This window comes from Peromyscus leucopus, chromosome 20 (assembly GCF_004664715.2).
Source record: "Peromyscus leucopus breed LL Stock chromosome 20, UCI_PerLeu_2.1, whole genome shotgun sequence".
NCBI classification, from domain to species: domain Eukaryota; kingdom Metazoa; phylum Chordata; class Mammalia; order Rodentia; family Cricetidae; genus Peromyscus; species Peromyscus leucopus.
In genome coordinates, this window is record NC_051080.1 from 34,815,241 (window position 1) to 34,834,073 (window position 18,833).

Consider the following 18,833-nt stretch of genomic DNA (forward strand, 5'->3'; position numbering starts at 1 on the left):
ACATGAAACCCCGCTTTCTGTCCCCACGTCGTCCCCGTCCCTGAGTCCCTGTCCTCACTGCCTTCTGGGGATTAGCTGGAGGCCAGGTTTGATTCTGGGTGGAGGATTATGCTGAGAAGGGTGGGGGATGGGCTCAGCAGCCCAGCAGGGGGGTGGGTGCTGCTGCTTGGCAAGGAATCACCCAGTTCTTTGCAAGCGGTGGATTCTTTCCCCAGAAGGCAGACCCCACCAGACTGATGCAACAGACAACCCCCTAGAAGATGAAACCCATCTGCGCTGGCAGGGTATTCCCTTCCCAGCCCCACAGCCCCAGCAGTTCTGAGCGGAGGGGCTGGCCCTCTACCACGTCCCTTTTTGGACTCAAGGTTTCTCTGTGTAGCCTAGACTGGCTTCACATTCGTCGTGATCCTCCTGTCTTAGCTTTCCAAATGCTGGGTCACTAGTTTTTAGTTTGTGGACTACCGTTCACCAGAGCAATGAGAGGCCCATGTGAGCAGTGTTACCACCCCATTTCACAGACAGAGACACTGAGGTGCTCTGGCACCTCAATACCAGAACAGCAGACTGGAGTGGAGCGCAACAAGGGCTCAGACTTTGACCTTTGTCTCTAGACTGTCGCTTGATGAGAACTGGTCCCGGGCAAGCGCCAGCACAGAGCCCCAGTAGGCTGTCAGCAGTGTTCACCCAGAGAGTGAAGGGTCATGGGAGGAGGGGAGCTGCAGACAGACTGACAGGTGGGATGCAGTTTGCCAGCACCAGAATGTCCGCATTGCCCCTGGTCTGCTCTGTGCATTTCCCAACTCCGTGTCTCCAGCAGCAGAGAAGGCAAGGCTGGTACCAATCCCCGCGAGAAGGACAGCCCGGACTCAGACTGCCTGGTCCAGCTCAACTTCCTTCGCTTAACTCAGTTTCTGTCTGAGCACACATCCATGTGTCCTGAACGGTTGGTGGAGTATTTAGTTTGGTGACTGATGTGGGAGCCGTGAACTGGAACCGCCGTCAGCTACTGGCCTTCTGTGACAGTGGCTAGAATCATCTAATAAATCCAGTCCCCAGTAACTCAGCAATTTAAAACTTTTACCTTATTTTTTCTATATTTATTTATAAGACAAGGCTTCCCTCTGTGTAGCCCAGGCTGGCTTGGAAGTCACTATTTAGTTCAGGTTGGCCTTTAGCTCATGACAATCCTCCTGCCTCAGTCTCTCTAATGCTGAGATAACAGATATGAGCCACCATGTCCAACTTAGCAAATACTTTGCTTATAGAGTCTGAATATTTTATACACACACACACACACACACACACACACACACACACACACACGCACACACGTGTAGAGCACACTGGTCTTCTTGTTATTTAACCTAGCTTTAATTTAATCCTAGGTCAAAATGGATCCATAATCTCCTAGGGCTTTTGGTTTTCCTTCCTCCAGCCTTGGTCTGTTGTCTCCTCTCCACCCTCCTTCACTGAGGGTGCTAACAGGAGGCCCGAGCCACCCCGATACCTTATTCCCTGTATCCAGGCTCGCGCCTTCTCTCCCTTCTCCACCAGGAACCCCCACAGCAGCTGCATAGCTTCCCCCTCCTATTCAGTTACAAACCCCAGCCCTTCTGAAGCGCTGTTCAAAGCACTTTCATTTCCTTTCCATTTGATCGGACAAATTTTTCATCAGTGCAGCTCCGTGACGGGCGGCTGCATGAGGGCTGTGCACAGGAGGCCCAGAGAGTCCCTGAGGCCACGGCCCTAACCACGCGGGGACAGAGTTGAGTCTGGAGCACAGGGCTGGAAGTGGCACGTCCTGGTGTCCCATCCAAGGATCCTACACTTCCTCCTGAGCCTCTTCCACACCTGCTTCCGGCTGTGCCTCATCCCTGCTTGATGTGGGGGGCTCCTAGCATAGTGGCAGGTAAGGGAGACGTGTCCAAAGGATGAGAGTGGAGGAGGCTGTGAGGTGTGAGCAGCCTGCCCATGTCTGGATGGCCCACTGCCTACCCATGCCCCTGGGGTGTTGTTACAGGGACCTGTGAGCTCAGTCTTGCACCCCACTCCTCCCTTCCGACCTGAGCCTCCAGAAGGAGCAGTGTGAGCAGTGAGAGCCTCTCCGTGGCTCCCCTTCTCCAGGAAGAGCAGGGTCATCACCTCGACCTCTCCTCACTGCCCATGGTGATGCCTCAGTGCCTTTTACCCCATCTCTACAAACTCAGACGGCCAGGCAAGCCCTTGTATGACACCGCAGTCACCCCACTTCTACATTTTGTGCCTCCCCAAACTTGGAAAAGCAAGTGGCATCATGCCTTCCCAATTTGTGCACCATCCCAGACTTACAAGGAAAACCGTGCATCTGCCCTCTATTTCTGACCTCGCCTCCCACCTGCCTTCTCCCTCTTGGCGCATCTCTGTCTTCTCATGTGCTGTGTTCCTTCCTACCCCAGGACCTTTGCACGTGCTTGTCTTGCTTCCTGAACTCCTGCAGGTGTTAGAGTGTTTGCCCCTGCTGGCTCCTCTGCTGTGTGTGTGTGTGTATGTGTGTGTGTGTGTGTGTGTGTGTGTGTGTGTGTGTGTGTGAAGGCTTGCATGGGGTACCAGAGAATGATCCAGGAGAGAGAGGAAGGAGGACAGGGATGAAGTAAGGCCCAGGACACAAAAGTGAGGTGTGTATGTGGGTGCGGCACACTGGATGGAGGGCACCACTGAAGGCAGCAGCCCAGACACCCCTCTTTTGGTTGCTTCTAATTTCCCAATGCCGTGGAGAGCAGGATCCATTGGAGAGGAGGAAAGGAAAGGCTAGGAGATTTGGGAAGGACTCTTTCCCCTTGGAGCTAGGAGAGGGATGGATCAGGCTATGTATGTGTGTGACCTGGCCTACGGAGGTTGCTTTTGAGGTTCTTTGATCTCTGGCACCATTCAGGGTGCAGATGGGATACAGTTGGTGGAGCTGCTTTGACCAGGAATAGATTTTTTGAGATGAGTTTAAGTGTGTGTGTGTGTGTGTGTGTGTGTGTGTGTGTGTGTGTGTGTGTGAGTGTATGGAGCTGAGCTCCTGAAGGTACTAGGCAACCTAGGGACAAGCTAGATGCTGAAACCCCCTCCCGGCACCACCCCCCTCTCTCAACATGTGTGCCTGTGTATGTGATTTCATTGGGAGCTGGGAAGCCGTGGGTAGATGGGGGTTGGGTAAAGTACTTGTTGGGCTCAGGGGAAGGATCTAGAAGGTGAGGCATGGTAGTCAGAGAATGGGATGCAACAGGCAGAGTGTGGACAGCTGGGGTGACTAGTCGTGCCAAGGTCAAGGTGTCTCGGGGTAGGAGTGGGTACCACTGGACGTACAGGGCAGCAGGAAAGACTGTACAAGGGAATCCTTGAGACAAAGACAATTGCACCCTTTTCAGTTTCCCCACATGCCAAGTGTGTGTTAGGAAACTGCCTACCCAGTGAAAAGTTGACGCACGGGCGATACATCAAATTATGCTAATGGGCCCCAAATAATTGGTTGGTTTTTTAGAAATTATTGGTGTGATCTTTGGTTGATGAGGCTGCTGCGGGCTAAATGATGGCCCTGTCTAGCCGCGCTTTGACACAAGAAACCTCGGCAGATGCTTCCCGGCCTCCCGGTCGGAAGAAGAGCGCTTGGTCACAGTCCGTGTGGATTCCTTCCTTATCTGTGGTTCTGTGAAACCAGGAGGCCAGGCCTCAGACCAGGTGATGGCACCAGCGCCATGGGGAGCAGTGTGTGGGGGAGGGGAGTCCCGCTATGGGAGCACAGGCAGGCACTGCCAGCCATGCCCACTACCTCTTGGGGCCACAAGGGACTGGAGGGGCTTCAGAGCCTGCAGAACTGAGGGCTGGTATATAGAATACAGTCCCTGGCCCATCTTTGGGAGGTGGGGGGGAAGATGGTGTCACCCAGCCCTCCCTCCTCTCTGCCTGCCCTATCCTGGGGGTCCCTCTACCAGCCCACCTCCCTTCAGTTATCAGGACTGATTAGCACAGAGGCACAGCAGGATTTCAACATTCAGCCACTACGGAAGCAAACACCCTTACAGACCGGGTTCAGGTTCTTGGGAGTGAGGTGGCCAGGGCCAGTCCCTGGAGGGACTGTTCAATGGGTTTGGAATCTCCTAGAACAATTATAAGATGCCCCAGGAGGAGAAGACAGCAGGTTAGAGCTATGTTCTTCAGAGAGTGAGGGTGTGAGGGGAGCTAGAGAGAGCGAGGAGCTGAGTGAGTGAGTCTCAGAGGCTGGGGAGTTGGGGAGGAGGCTGGGGCATGGCCTGCAGATAGTTAGCATTAGCAAGGGGCCAGGGGAGCCTTAGGGACACAAAGAAAACATGCATTCCAGAGAGCACCAGGACAAGGACTTCAGAGGCTGGGGAGTCGGGGCTGGGTCAGTTTAGGGAATAAAATCGTGCACAATCAAGCGAGGAGTGACTGAGGCATCCAGAGGCACAGAGCATGGTGAGATCAGACCTGGCGATTCTGAGGCCAGATGATGAGGCTGTAAGAGTCAAGGGACAGAGCCTGGGGTACCAGGAGTCCTAGCTTCTATCCCAGGACCGGCGCAGAGGCTCACCAGGGCATGGGGGTGGGTGGGTACTGGAAGCACTCCGTCTACACGGATGTCACTCACACAGGAAATTCAAATGGACATATCACGGCAGGGAGTGGTGTGACCTGGCTTTCCCGAGGCTGGCTTCCAGTCCCCCACCTCTCCTCCTGTTTGGTGGTCAGTGGCCTCAGATGGATCAGGTGCTCAAAGAGTCTATTCGCTTGCCTCACCTCTGACATTCTTTCAAGTTGGCTTCATTCTGGGGCAGCCCTGGTGGAGACTTAGAGCTGGCCAGCTGCTTGGTGCTGGCGTGGCTGAGGTAGACTTGACCTGATCTCTGGCCTCTGTGGGCTCCCAGCGGCAGGGGGCAAGGCAGACAATAGAGTGTGTAGAGGTTAGTGTCTCGTGCACCGTGTTAGAGGGGTACGCAAGGCCTGATGGGAGCACAACCCTTCAGCTAACATTTATGTAGCACCAACTGTATGTTATGTTCTTTAACATTTATGTAGCGCCAACTGTATGTTATGTTCTTTGTAACTTGCTGAGGATGCAGGGGGGAAAAAAGAAATGTAGTTTTATTCTTAGGAACTTGAAGTCTATGGTGTGAGACAGAAAGCTTGTGTCGGAAGAGCAACCAGTTTCGGAACACTGTGGAGGGAGGTGGGGGGGGGGGCCGCAGGACAGGAGAAGGGCCCAAGGGTGGTTTGTCGGAATCCAGGCTTGCCCAGGCTCCAGGGGGGCATTCGTTAGTGTCTCTCCCTGACTCTCAAGAGCTTAATATTCACTATGATGGGTGAGTTTACACCAAGAATCTCCAAATGCAGCAGTCTGGTCCCGTCTCCCAGCTACCCTTACCCCAGAGCCTGCAGTGAACACAGGACACATAGAGGGGGTGAAGAGTTGTGAAAAGATGGGTTCCCGTTAGAGAGCTACCCCGGAGTGCAGTGATGGCAGGAGTGATGGCAGGAGACAGCTGGACAAGGGACAGTGGCCTGTTCCCACCAGGGAACAGGTAGCCCACCGCGGCTCCCCCCTCCCCACACCCACAGCCTTGCACTTGGAGGAAGGTGGGGGGGGGAGGGGACTCCCACCCGCAGCTCTGAAGGATTACTCCACCAAGGCACCCAGCAGCCAGGGATCGCCATAGAGGGAGCCTCCTCCCCAACCTTAAAACCCCCGTGGTCTCAGGCCAAGTGGAGGAGGTAGGGTGCCCGGGTCTGCCTTCAGAAACTTCGTGGGCACCCTGGAATTCAGGCTTGCAGATATTAAGTGGTTTAAATGGCAGTTTCAGCAGCTCCATAAAAACACCGACTGCTGCCTTGTTTCTGGAGGTACAATAAGCTTCTGGTGAAGCCGGTCATTAGGGGCGGCTGGTGCTGGTTTATTTTCACATCTGCATGAGTGGCTGAAAAAGCGGAGCAGGGAGGGGCAGGGGAGCACAGGGGGAACAGGGGGAGGCTGGCCAAGTAATTTTTTAAGTGAAGTTAATGCAGGGTTTGTTGGGAACTGTTTGCTCTCCGCTTTCAAACCTCTGCTCCCTGCTCCCCTCCCCTGGCAGGGACCTCCCTGGCAGTGGGATTTCTGGAGACCTCAGGAGATGGGGGCCATGCATGACTGGTACTTCTTCAGCCCTCAGCATAGCCTGGGTACCACCTGGTGTGGCATGGTTTGTAGTGATAGCTCATGTGGTAGCGTGTGAGTGTGCTCACTTGGTTGTTCATTCATTCATTCACCCTTTATCCAGTGGGTACTTCTGAATGCCGGCTGCAGCCAGGTGCTGGGCAGTTTCTGGGTAGGGTCACTGTGGCCTGCTCTGCCTTCCTCTTTTCCTGGTGTTTGCTCTTTCTGTATGCTCTGCACGTTCTACTTTCTGCTGCTCTCAGCACTGGCCGCAGCAGGAGAACACTGGCTCACACACTGTCCTGGTGCATCTGGTCCTGGTTTTTGTTTCCCTAACAACTTCTCTAGTTCTTTCCACGAGGCGTGTGTGAGGGAGTTGGAGCCCTGGACTCAGGATGATCGGGCCTCTAAGCCTGGCTCTGTCAGTGATCAGCTGTGTGGATCTGAGAGGTTGCGCCATCCTTTGTGTAAGGAAGGGGCGTTAACCCTTGTGTAGATCTGAGGGTCAGCTTTTGAGACTTGGCAGATAACAGAAGTCAGCATCCCTGGTAGTTCCTCAGTATCCAATAAATGCTGCCTCCTCCTCCTCTTCCTTTTTTTTTTTTTTTTTTAAATTCTGAGACAGGGTTTCTTTGTGTAATAGCTCTGGCTGTCCTGGAACTTGCTTTGTAGACCAAGCTGGCCTACAGAGATCACAGAGATCCACCTGGTTCTTCTTCCTCTTCCTCCTCCTTCTCCTTCCTCTCCCTCTCCTCTACCTCCTCCCTTTTCATCTATTTCTCCCTCTTTTTGTCCTCCTCCTCTTCCTTCTTTTCCCCTTCTCTTTCTTGAGACACAGTTAATATATAGCCCAGGCTAGCCTTGAACTCACAAAACTCCTTTCTCAGCCTTCTGAGTGCTGACATTATAGATGTATGTCTCTATGTCTGTGTCTATACCTTCTTGGAGTGACACTTTTTAATTGTCCTCAGCTGAAAAGACTATTTTCTTCTCTGTGCTCCTGTGCAGTACTTAGATTATGTGAGCCTAGAAATTCCCCAGAGGCATCTAAGATGGACAGGGAGGGGCCAGAGCACTGTGTTTCCAGGAAGTCCCCAGGTGACGCCCACACTGCATGGACCCTAGTGGACACACCTGGGCCTGGGCGATGAGGCTGTGGGACATTTTGCATGTGCTTTGATCATGTTCTGTCTTGGGGTTATTTGAAAACAGTGTCAAATCTGTACTCTCAAGGGTAGACTGTCAGAATTCTAGACTTCCCTGAAGATATTGAATTTTCCTTGATTCGAAGATGCTCATGTGTACATTCCACTGTTTTTGGATTCATTTAACACAACATGTGGCATGTGGCTTTTCTCCTGAAAAATGTTGTCTCTGGGACTGGAGAGATGACTCAGAGTTTAAGAGCGTTAGCTGCTCTTGTAGAGAACCTGGGTTTATTTCCCAGCACCCCCATGGGGGCTCACAACCATCAGTAACTCCAGTACCAGGAAATCTGACACTCTCTTCTGACCTCTGAGGGCAACAAACATCCACAGAGTGTGCGGGCATGCACGCATGCACACACACACACACACATACACACACACATACACACACACCATTTATATACAAACAGATAAAATTAAATAAATCTAAAAAATTTTTGAAAATTTTCTCCTGGGAAAAGTTTATCAAACACATGAAGAAATCCATGAATCAGTGAGTGTGCATGCATGTGCAAGTGCATACATGGGCAAGTGGAAAAACAGCACAGGACACATTCCCATTCTTCTAAACCAACGAGCCAGATCATGCCAGATACCAGATCCCTGGAGTGGGAGAAGTTTCTGTGTTTCCCCTAGTAAAAGTCCATATGACAGAATTGAAATGTGTCTTCATGTCACACTCAGCCATTCCTTCAGAAGTGTGGCTTGGGAGCCCCTGTGTGAAGATACAGGAAGACTCACGTAGAGGATCTCCAACAACACTGCCTGTCACTGAAGCAAGCCAGGAACTGACCGCCTCTTCTATCACCTCGTAGTTCAGGAGCAGGATGGGTTGCTAGGCAGTGATGAAAGCGAATGGGTTCTAGGTGTCATACCTGTGACGGTAGATGAGTTCCACAAACAACAGAATGACACTGATAACCCAGGCTGCATGTACAACCCACACACTCGTGTGTGTGTGTGTGTGTGTGTGTGTGTGTGTGTGTGTGGTGTGCAATTGCACCATTCACAATAACCAAACTCTGGATTCAGCCTAGATGCCCATCAGTAGATGATGGATAAGAGTGGTATGAAATGCAAAATGTGGTACATAGGCATGATGGAGTTTTATTGGGGCATAAAAAAGAAGGAAGGTGTATTTCAGGAAGATGGGTGGCCCTGGAGATCGTCAGGTTGACAGCAATAAGTCTGATACAGAGTGAAAGATATCATGTATTTATCTCATATGTGGAATCTAGCTAAAAAAAGGTATGAAAGAGGTGAGCCTACATGGGAAAGGAAGGAGACAATTGGGAAGAAAGGAAGGACTCAAAAGAAGATAATGAGGGGTGTATATGAGTACGGTCCATGGTGTGTGTGAAAACACCACAATGAAACACTTTTGTTTTATTTTGTTTTTTTGTACCATTGGTACATACCAGTAACAAACAAACAAAAACTAAAAACTTAGGGGCTCAGTAGGCAAAGTGCCCATTGTGCAGGATCGGGGACCTGAGTTTGGGCCCTGGGGCCCATGTGAAATCCAGGTCTAGGGACAGACACAGACACTTCCCTGGCTGGAGTTTGCTATTTGAGACAACCGGTGACCTCTGAGCTCAGTGAGAGAACCCATCTCAGAAACTAAGGTGAGAGAATCAGGTGTGGTGGTGCATGCCTTTAATGCCAGCATTGGGAGGCAGAGGGATCCCTGTGAGTTGGAGGCCGGCCTGGTTTATAGTGAGTTCCAGGACAGCTAAGGCTATATAGTGAGGCCTTGTCTCAAAAAATAAAAACAGAAAACAAGCTGGGCAGTGGTGCACACCTTTAATCCCAGCACTCAGGAGGCAGAGCCAGGCGGATCTCTGTGAGTTCGAGGCCAGCCTGGGCTACCAAGTGAGTTCCAGGAAAGGTGCAAAGCTACGCAGAGAAACCCTGTCTCGAAAAACCAGAAAAAAAAAAGAAAGAAAAGAAAACAAAAACAAAATAAACAAAACTAAACTAAAGTGGAGAACAGTCCAGGAAGATATCTTACATTGACCTTTGACCTCCCTGTGCAGGTATACATATGGGCACATGCACTGCCCCCCCCATGTACAGACTACTACACACACACAAATATTTAACCATTTCAAAATTGAATTTATCATAAAATCGAACTACAGAAAAATCTATAACGACTGCATTTTCTCAAAGATAAAAACATATATGACTAATTTATAGAGTGTCCCGAAATACGGGTTGCCCCTCCGTTTCTATAGGAAACTGGTTCTAGGATCTCCCTTAAGTACCAACTCTGGGAATTCTCAAGTCCTCTCTACCTGTGTCCATGGTAAAACTGGAAAGCCGGGCAGGGGAACGGGAGGCACTGAACTCATGAAGTGCCTCTCTGAGGTGGGGAAGCATTCTCAGATGCATCAGCATGTGAGGGCTGCTCCATCTTCTGACCTGATGATTAGCACGACAGCCCCATTGCCTTAGTCTCCATCCTTCTCAGTGGCAGATATGGCTGGCTATTTGCTAACACCCTGTTTTCTCCATCTTTCCAAGCCTTGCCTGGACTCATGGCTTCCCAGAATATAAACTTTCGTTCCCAGCTCCCCTTGTAGTTAGGGGTGGCCATGTGACTTGATTCAATGAGATATAAATGGAGATAACTTCAGGAAATGTCCTTCAGGGTAGGGATGGGTACTTCTCAGCCCGTTTTTCTGAGTCATCTTGGACCCCCCGCCCCCTGCCAGGCAATCTTGAGAATGGGCTGTAGTGTCTTAGTAGGATGAGAGAGTGTGTCTGGGTCCTCACCATCATGAGGTGTCCTCTTAACCCTGGAAAGCCTTCAGAGTTAGTTGTTCAATGGGAGAGAAATAAGCTGTAGTTAAAAGAAACACATAATGACCAAATGTAGTTTTATAGAATAAAATTATGATATAGTCCTTTTTTATATTTGGTGTGTGTGTGTGTGTGTGTGTGTGTGTGTGTGTGTGTGTGTGTGTGTGTGTAGGGCAGAGGTCAACAATGGGTGTCTTCTTGAATGATCTAGACCTTACATTTTTGAGACAGGGTCTCTCATTGAACATGGAGCTCTCTGATTGGTTAGACTGGCTGACCAGTTAGCCTCAGGATCTTCCACTCTCTGCCCCTCCTGCTCTGGGGTTACAAACACAAACCGCTGTTCCTGGCTTCTCCTGGGTCCTGGGTCTGTCATTATGGAGCAGAGGTCAGACTACAACAGTGTCATTAGTCACTGTGGCTCTCAGGGGTCACTATTTTATTCTCTAGTTCTATATGGTCAACTTTGTTGTTTGTATTTTAATTTTTAAGGATTTTACACGTAAGTGAGAACTTGGAATAATTTTCCTTCTGTGACTGGCTGATTTTCCTTAGCATAATGTCCTCCAGTCTCATCTGCATTGTGATATTGCAAAGGGACAGCATGGTCTCTTTCTAAAAGGCTGAAGATATCCCATTGTGTACAATCTCATGGTTTCCCTCCCATATTCCTTCCTATCCCCTCTTTTGAGATAAGGTCTCATTTAGCCCAGGTTGGCCTTGAATTTGCTGTCTAGCTGAGGCTTACCTTCAACAGCTGAGCTTCCTGATTCTGCCTTCAAAGTAGATTATAGGTTTCTACAATCTCTCTCTCCCCCCCTTTTTTTCTTTTTGAGACAGGGTCTTACTATCTAGCCAAGGCTAGCCTCGAGCTCATAAAGATCCACCTGGCTCTGCCTCCCAAGTATTGGGATTAAAGGTGTGTGTCACCGTACCTGACTGCTTCATGGTCTCTTTAGGCAGCTGTTCACTGATGGACACCCTATGATGTTTCATGCTGTGGTACCTGTGAATGATACTGCGGGGGCATGGGAGCAGACATCTTTATTAGCTGGTAGTTTTATCTCCTTGAGTGCATTCCCAGAGGGGCGCTGCTGACTTGTGAATTTCCTTAGGAACCTCCAGACTGTCTTCCATGATGGTTATCCATCTCTACCATCCCCACTCACAGCACATGGGGGGGGGGTCACTCTTCTCCTCACCCTCGCCAACACCTGTTGCCTTTGGTCCTTCTGGTGATAGCCATCTTCACAAGCATGGCGTGGGGCCTTCTGGTGTTTTCTATTTGCATTTCTTTGGTAGTTAGTGAAATCGAACACTTGTCATGGATCTACTGGCTGTTTGTATATTCTCTTTTCAGAAATGTCTGCTGGAGCCCATTGCCTATTTCAAAATTAGGCAACGTTTTCCTCTTACTGAGTTATATCTGAATTCGTTATCTGATAGATACTTTGCAAATATTTATTCCCAGTTCCCAGGCTGTCTTTTCATTTTTTGTTACTGGTTTTAAAGTAGTCTTTTATGAATTTTTAATATTAAACACATTAAAAATATATTTTACAGAAGAAAATCAGTTGGATTCTCAGTGCTCGGTATGCAGTCGGTGCTCATTAAATACTTACTGAGGAACTGACTGTTGGGCGAATTCAATAAGGTCTCAGTGTCTCCGTAAACTTTTTGTTTTGGATCAGTTTTACTGTCATCCAGTGCTAGCTGCTGTTGTGAATGGTGGAAAGAGGTAGGAAGGATGGCTGGGAATGGACCAAGTAAGCCGGCGTTGGACAAAGGAAGCTGGCAGGGGGCACAAGACTGTGATCTGACCTCCAACAAGGGAAGAAGGCAGTAGATTCCAGGGAGGAGAGGCTTGGCGTCTACAAGAGGCTCCTGGAGATGGTAGTCAGAGCACATGCTGGGGGATGGGCAGGGGTGGGGCTCCTATACACCAGGAGGAGAGGTCAGCCTGGGGGATGTACAGGGGTGGGGCTCCTTGGGGGATGGGCAGGGATGAGGCTCAGGACATAAGGAGGAGAGGTCAGCCTGGATGATGTACAGGGGTGGGGCGCCTTGGGGGACAGGCAGGGATGAGGCTCCTGTACACAAGGAGCAGAAGTCAGCCTGTGGCTTTTCTTTCCGTGATATGAGTTGGTAGGAAATCTGATCTCAGCAGGACTGACAACTTGGAGGGTTTAAGAATCACTTTGGGATCTCTAAACACGGCCTCAAACACTGGGAGTGGAGTTGACTCTGAACTGGCCTCCAAGGGATGGGAATGGGTCCACATTGCAGGCAGCTGAACCCCAGACAGCCTCAGACCCCATTCCTGAGGAGGTCGAGGGGATTCACACAGGGTAGGAGACAGATGAAAACACACCCATGAGGCCACTCTGTATGATGTCACAGGCATGCAAGGACATTAGGCCGCTTCTCTCCAAATACAGTTCCATTCAATTCAGCACCTGCCACCGGAGGGCAGCGATCACTGTGCTTAGTCTTGAGGCTGCTGCCTCAGTCTGTGCTGCGGCCACACTGTGGCGCCTCTCTGGGCCTTAGCCTCCTGAACTTTGAGACAGGCATACCTACTTGATGGGATTGTGAGAACTGCATGGGCCCTGGCATTGCAAGGGCTCAGCACAGAGCCTGCCACCTGGCAGATACTCCACAGTGGCAGGATGGGCACACGGGATCATTCTCCTCAACAAGCTCACAGTGGGCAGGGGGAGGCTGGTGATCATATTGCTGGGTGTCTAGAGAGTTCTCCAGGCAGTCACAGGACCTGTGGACACTGGCATCCTATGAACAGGCCTGTTGATATGACTCTGTCCATTCCAGAGTCCCCATAGTAGGCTGTTACTAGAGAAATGCCGTTCTGTATCAACAGCCTGAGATCCATCATGGGAGGCTGTGGGTTTGGCAGTTGTGGCCTCATGGGAGAGCTGGAGTCTCAGTCATCTCCCTGTCCTTCTTTTTTTTTCTTTTTCCATTTTAACAACTTTTCCCCTCTTAAACATGAAGCTATATCTCAGAACACTTCAGTGACAAGTGATTTGGTCTCCTAAGGAATCTGGCTTGACAGCGAAACACTTCAGATCACAGAGTTAACAATAGGTTCCATTAGCTCTTTTGACAAATGTTCTACCAACTGTTGAAACACCCCTTGTCCTTTTGGAACTACTGCTCTTGGGCAGACCATCCATCTTTTAATCCAATATCTCAGCTAGTTCTCAAAAAGATTTTTTTTTTTTTTGAGATAGAGTGTTACTACCAAGCCCAGGCTAGCCTTAAACCCATGAACTACCTGCCTTAGGCTCATGAGTACTGGGATTCCAGGTGCTACCATCCAGGCTGAGTCCTTTGTCTGTCTCTGACTCTGTCTCTGTCTGTCTCTCTGTCTCTCTGTCTGTCTCTGTCTCTCTGTCTCTGTCTGTCTGTCTGTCTCTCTCTCTGTTGTGTACTAACTGGGAGGGAATAGCAGAGGTTGGATTATTTAGGACCCAGTGAGTTATTAAGTATAAATTTTGTCCCAATGGGAAATTTCTGAGTTAACATGACCTGAGCAATGACTCGGGGTGGTGCCCTGTTGCTTGAATGGGGAATGGATTTGGGAAGCAAGGTTTGGAATCATGACCCTGGACTTCTCCGAAGATGCTAGAGTGTAGTGGGTAGTCATTCCAGCTTGGATCTGGAAGTTCCAACCCCCATTGAGACTCTGGCAACTGCCACACCTACGAGGCAGGGCCAGGGGAGGCGCCTAGAGACCAGAGACCTGGATGGGCGAGCGTGCTTGCTCTCTCTCTCTGTTCTGGGACCCTAGACGGTGGAGGTTGACTGAGCAGAGCTCCAGAGAACACCACTGGACTTCGATACACCTTCCCCAGACCCCACAACCTACCTATCCCTTTTTTGTAAGTTACCCACTAAATAAATCTTCCTTGTAACTACGTGGAGTGGCCATAATAATTTCACCAGTACTAGAGGGCTCCCCCTACTTAATTTACCCGAAGCTGCTGACCACAAACTCCCTTCAGTTCTTTCCACTGCTCAGCATATTCATCAGAGAGCTGGGCCATGGCCAGACACCACCCACACCACTGGTCTTTATGGGGGAAACAGCTTATGCAGGGAGGACCCAAAGCCTGGGATGCCCATCTGACCACACTCTCTGTTTTCTAGAAGTTTCCTCAGGTATAAAACATTCTATCCTGGAATGAAATTCATTAAGACACAGGTGAACCATTCCATCCCACAGGAAAGCTCCCTAAGCTCAGGAAGAAGACAACCCAAAGACTCCAGGAAGTCCCAGAAACTGATCAGATTCATTAGACTGCCTTCCCTAAGCATTACATAAGAAGCAAGGACTGCTGAGAGACACTCCCAGACAAGCTGAGCTGTCTGGAAACAACAGAGTCCAGCCCAGCTGCCTAAAAGAGGCTCAGACACTCTCCAACCTGGTGAGCCACCTGGAGGCTGTGCAGTGTGCTCCAGTTTCCAGAGCGATGCCGCTGCCTTTGAGTCATTTGTGCTCCTGTAAGTAACCCCTCACCCACATTCTGGTAGATTCACTGGCTCACCACGCTGGGCTATGCCATTGGTTTCCTATCTGGGGGAAGTAGACATCTGTTCTTCCCAGGAATAACGTCAATCAACACTCCCAAGCCAAAGACACCCACCTGCTCAAAGCTTCCAGGGTTCACATGGCCTTCTGCTTTGGGCTACTTCACTCAGGCCCAGGGCTTTCCATCCCTCCATCCCTATTGCTTTCTTTCCTAAATGAAGGGTGCTCTCCCCTCTTCTTTACCTAAAACATTTGTTTCCTTCTGGAGGGCAGAGCTGGGAGCCACAGGTGGCATGCACAGGCAGGGCTGTGACCAGGTGAGGAGCCCAGGGCACAGACTTGAAGAAGTGAGATGAATATATCTCATATTTTGCCCTCCCTTGAACTCCCTTTAGCTTGACTGTGTGGCAAGGAGATATCAGGCCGTTTATGCGGGTAAGTGTTAGGGTCTCTGGAGTGACCTTCCCAGGTAGTAAGCTACCCATTCCTAGAGGAGTTTAAGCAGAGGGCAGCTGCCTACCTCTTAGAGATGCGGAAGAGAAGGTTTCCACAGTGGCTGGAAATCTGTGTTTCTATCCATCTACGAGCCTGATTCTGAGCCCCCTGATGCTCATAGCCCAGAGCTGCATCCCATCTTTCATCTCTTCTTTTACCTTCAAGATTACTGATCTAGTGATTAATCCTGGGCAGCCTTGGGACCGCTTTTGGGTTGCTGTCTTCTCTTGTTATTTCAAAGTTCACGTACCATTTCCCTAATACAACTGCATCAAGGACAGGGATTGGACTTCACACTCTTCCTTTTCTGTGGGTTGGGAGAGTCTTTAATGCTTTTTAATCCTCTGCCTACCCCATATCCCCCAGTCTGGGCCAATACTTCATAAAGAACTTGATGTGAGGGTCACATCAGCTCCTCAGATTATGAATGAGTCCACTCTCCAGGTGAGGAGTGGTGGGCTTGGAGAGGCTGACAGATTTTAGCATCTAATAGACCCATGATATGGGAAACACCAGGGCATGGAGCCATGAGCAAGGCACTTAACCCCTTAGAGGCTTTCCTTCCTTACTGTAAAGCAGGATATTGATATGATTTGCTTCACAGTTTCTTGTGTGTGTTAAAGAAAGGAATATACATGTAAATTAATCTCTGAGCAGATCCAAATAAAAGTTTCTATGCCAAGAATCTTGCTGAATCTAGAAAAAAATGACAGAATTGTAAATCACAGGGTTTCTAGATGATTAAAAAAAATCCAGACTGACCATCTTGGTGGAAGAAAAACTGTCTCTCTCTGAAGATCTCATGATGTTTTCAGTGTTATGCTCCCCCTTTGCTTCCACAGCCGTTTATACCATGAAAAAGTGGGTCTTTTATGAGTCTCTCTGGTAGGAACTAGGCCCCAGGACCTGGTCATCCAAGTTAGAGTCTAGAAGCAGAGGGCAAGACTTTCTCTTTCATTATTGATTCATGGATTAGTTAATGCACATTGGCCACCCTCATCAAGCCAGGCACCAGGCTAGGGATGGAGCTAAGATAAAGGGAGATTCTTGACTCTGCAGGCGTCATTGTCTGTGGGGTGGGGAGAAAGGGGAGGACTCAGAGAGCTTTGGCCCCAGAATCAGCCCTTGTACAGACAGGAGTAGGGCTGAGCCCACAGAAGAAAGGGGTTCCCGAGGCGCAGAACACACTGCTGTGGAAGTATGCTGCTGATCCAATGAGTTCAGGGGAGCTGAGATGCCTGTGTTGGTCATTGGATGTGTGTGTGAGAGAAGGCGGCAGGTTCTCAGAGCGGCACCACCCAGGCCTTTGCTACCTTTTCTGAGGAAGGATGGTCTCTGAAGGAAGGGGTGCCTGCCACTGCCTCCGGCCTGCACTTTGCTGGTAGTAAAGCCTGTTTACATTTCTGTCACTTAAAACAAAGTGGTGTTGTGACACTCTGGAATCTGAAGATAAACATTTAATAAAAGGATTTAATTTGATACGATGTTGGAACTTAATTAGATCCACAATGCACAGAGGGCTTGGCAAGCCCTTCAATTAGGAGCGACTTAAGGGTCTTGCGTGTGGGGATCGGCAATGCTGTCAAGGGGTTGTGGGGGCTGGGATGGTGCCTCTCAGCTGGAGGTCTGCCCTCTGCCAATTCTAGATCAAGGACACTGCTTTTTGGTCATCCTGTCCATAGGGAGAGAGGGTCCAGGCTTACTCTGTGCTTGGAAATCTTCAGCTCTAGCTTTGGGCTGCAGCATGTGATCTCAGAACAATGCACATGAACTTGACCTACTTGAGACTCAAGATCGTGACCCTAGGTCAGGTAAAGACTTCTCAGAGTCCAACTTTGAAGAGAAGAACTTTGTTTAAGTCCACTTGGCCCTGAGTCCAGGGACACTGAAGGTCAAAGCTGCTGGAAACAGGTCAACAAATACATTTGTGACTCTGGCTAGGACCAACGTTCCTCAGATATATACTGATGTTACACTGACTGATAGATATGGCTTGACAAAATACATGCTGTTATCCATGCATCCTCAAGATTCCCTTCTTCTCTCAGCTCCAGCCAAGCTTGCCCCCTCTTCAGGAATCTTTTGGTCCTCCCCATTAGCCATAAGATGGGAGATGGAATTTCAGCACCATGGCCAGCACCCAGTCCGCCTCTAATGGGGTGCACCGCCTTTGCCTAGGATGTGACAACTGAGAAATCTGTCAACTTTTACCCCAATTTCAGCTTGTAAAATTGACATAACCTGAGTGTCAAGAGACTACACATCTGGGAGAATGAACTTTGGGGTGAGAACCCCTGGATCCAGGCACCTCAGAGCAGCTCCCTACAAAGCTATGTTGTTCTTCTGCACCTATGCCGAAATGCTGTAAAAATTAAAGTACATATATAATATGGGAGGCTCCATGGTGGCATTGTTAGCACTTTAGGTCCAGATTGAAGCAATCCAATTTCAAGTAACAATAGGATGTATTTCATGGTCAAAGAATGCAGCATTTAAAACAATAATGGCTGGGGGAACCAGACTGTCTAGGGCCAGAACTGAACCAGGCAATTTGCTAGCTATGGCCTTGTGCAAGAAATGTCATCTTTCAGTACCTCACTTTTCTTATCTTGGGAATGAGATATTTGGCTTAGGCAGGCCTCAGGTTCTTAATCTGCTTGACTGCGCTTCCTGAATTTAGGGCTTACAGGCATGAATCACCAGGCCTAGCATGTGGTTTGGGTCTTATACACACTTCAAACACCGTGTGTCGAAGGCTTGGTCATAGACTAGAGTGATTGGACCTTTAGGTGATGGGGTATGTAGGAGGAAGTGAGGTCATTGAGGGTGGCCCTTCAAGGAGCTATTGGAGTGAAAGCCTGTCTTACATCTGTATCCCTGCCAGGAAGACATTGGGCTGTGATTCTTCTTTTCTCTCTCTTTGCTTCTTGGTCATCATGAGGTGAGCAACTCTGACTCCATGCTCCACAGAATTCTATGAATGGTGTTCTGCCTTACCCTGGACCAAAGAATAATGTATCCAAGCAACCATGGATTGAAACCCCTAAAACAACAAACCTTTCCCACTTTTAAACAGTCTATTTTTGTCCCAGCTGTGGAAATCAGACTAACCTAAGTATCTCCTGGGCTGTTGGAATGCCACATGAGTCAGGACTTTGCAAGTATAAAGCAACTTCAAAGAATGGCTTGTGTGTAGTAGGAGCGCAAGTGTTAGCGATTACTATACTGTTGTTACATAAAGTGCCAGGCACATAGTAGGTGCTTAATAAATGGTAGCAGCTATAACCACATTGGAATGGGACTTTCCTCCACTGCTTGCAGGAAGAACTCTCACTCTCATGGGACACTCACTAGGGCTCTTGGCTTTTATCACCTGATATTTCACATCTTGCCAAGAGTCCCCCGAGTCTCACAACTTTTTGGAGGATAGAGGGCTGACTCACAGTGACCCTTCTTTCCTCATCCCTACCAAGAGGTCAGTGCCTGGCTGATTACTAGAGTAACTTGTGCTCTCTATTACAAGAATATACACATGCAAAGAATGTCTTCCTCAATCCTTGTTTCTCAAACAAACCTTACCTTTGCCACGTGCCGGGCAGTGCTA

General features: G+C 49.3%; 1 protein-coding gene across 1 annotated transcript in view; it reads right to left on the reverse strand.

Moving 5' to 3' along the window:
• The window catches only part of Cacng2 (calcium voltage-gated channel auxiliary subunit gamma 2), a 126,321-nt gene that overhangs the window by 19,111 nt on the left and 88,377 nt on the right, over positions 1-18,833 (reverse strand). The gene's annotated exons all lie outside the window — the stretch shown is intronic.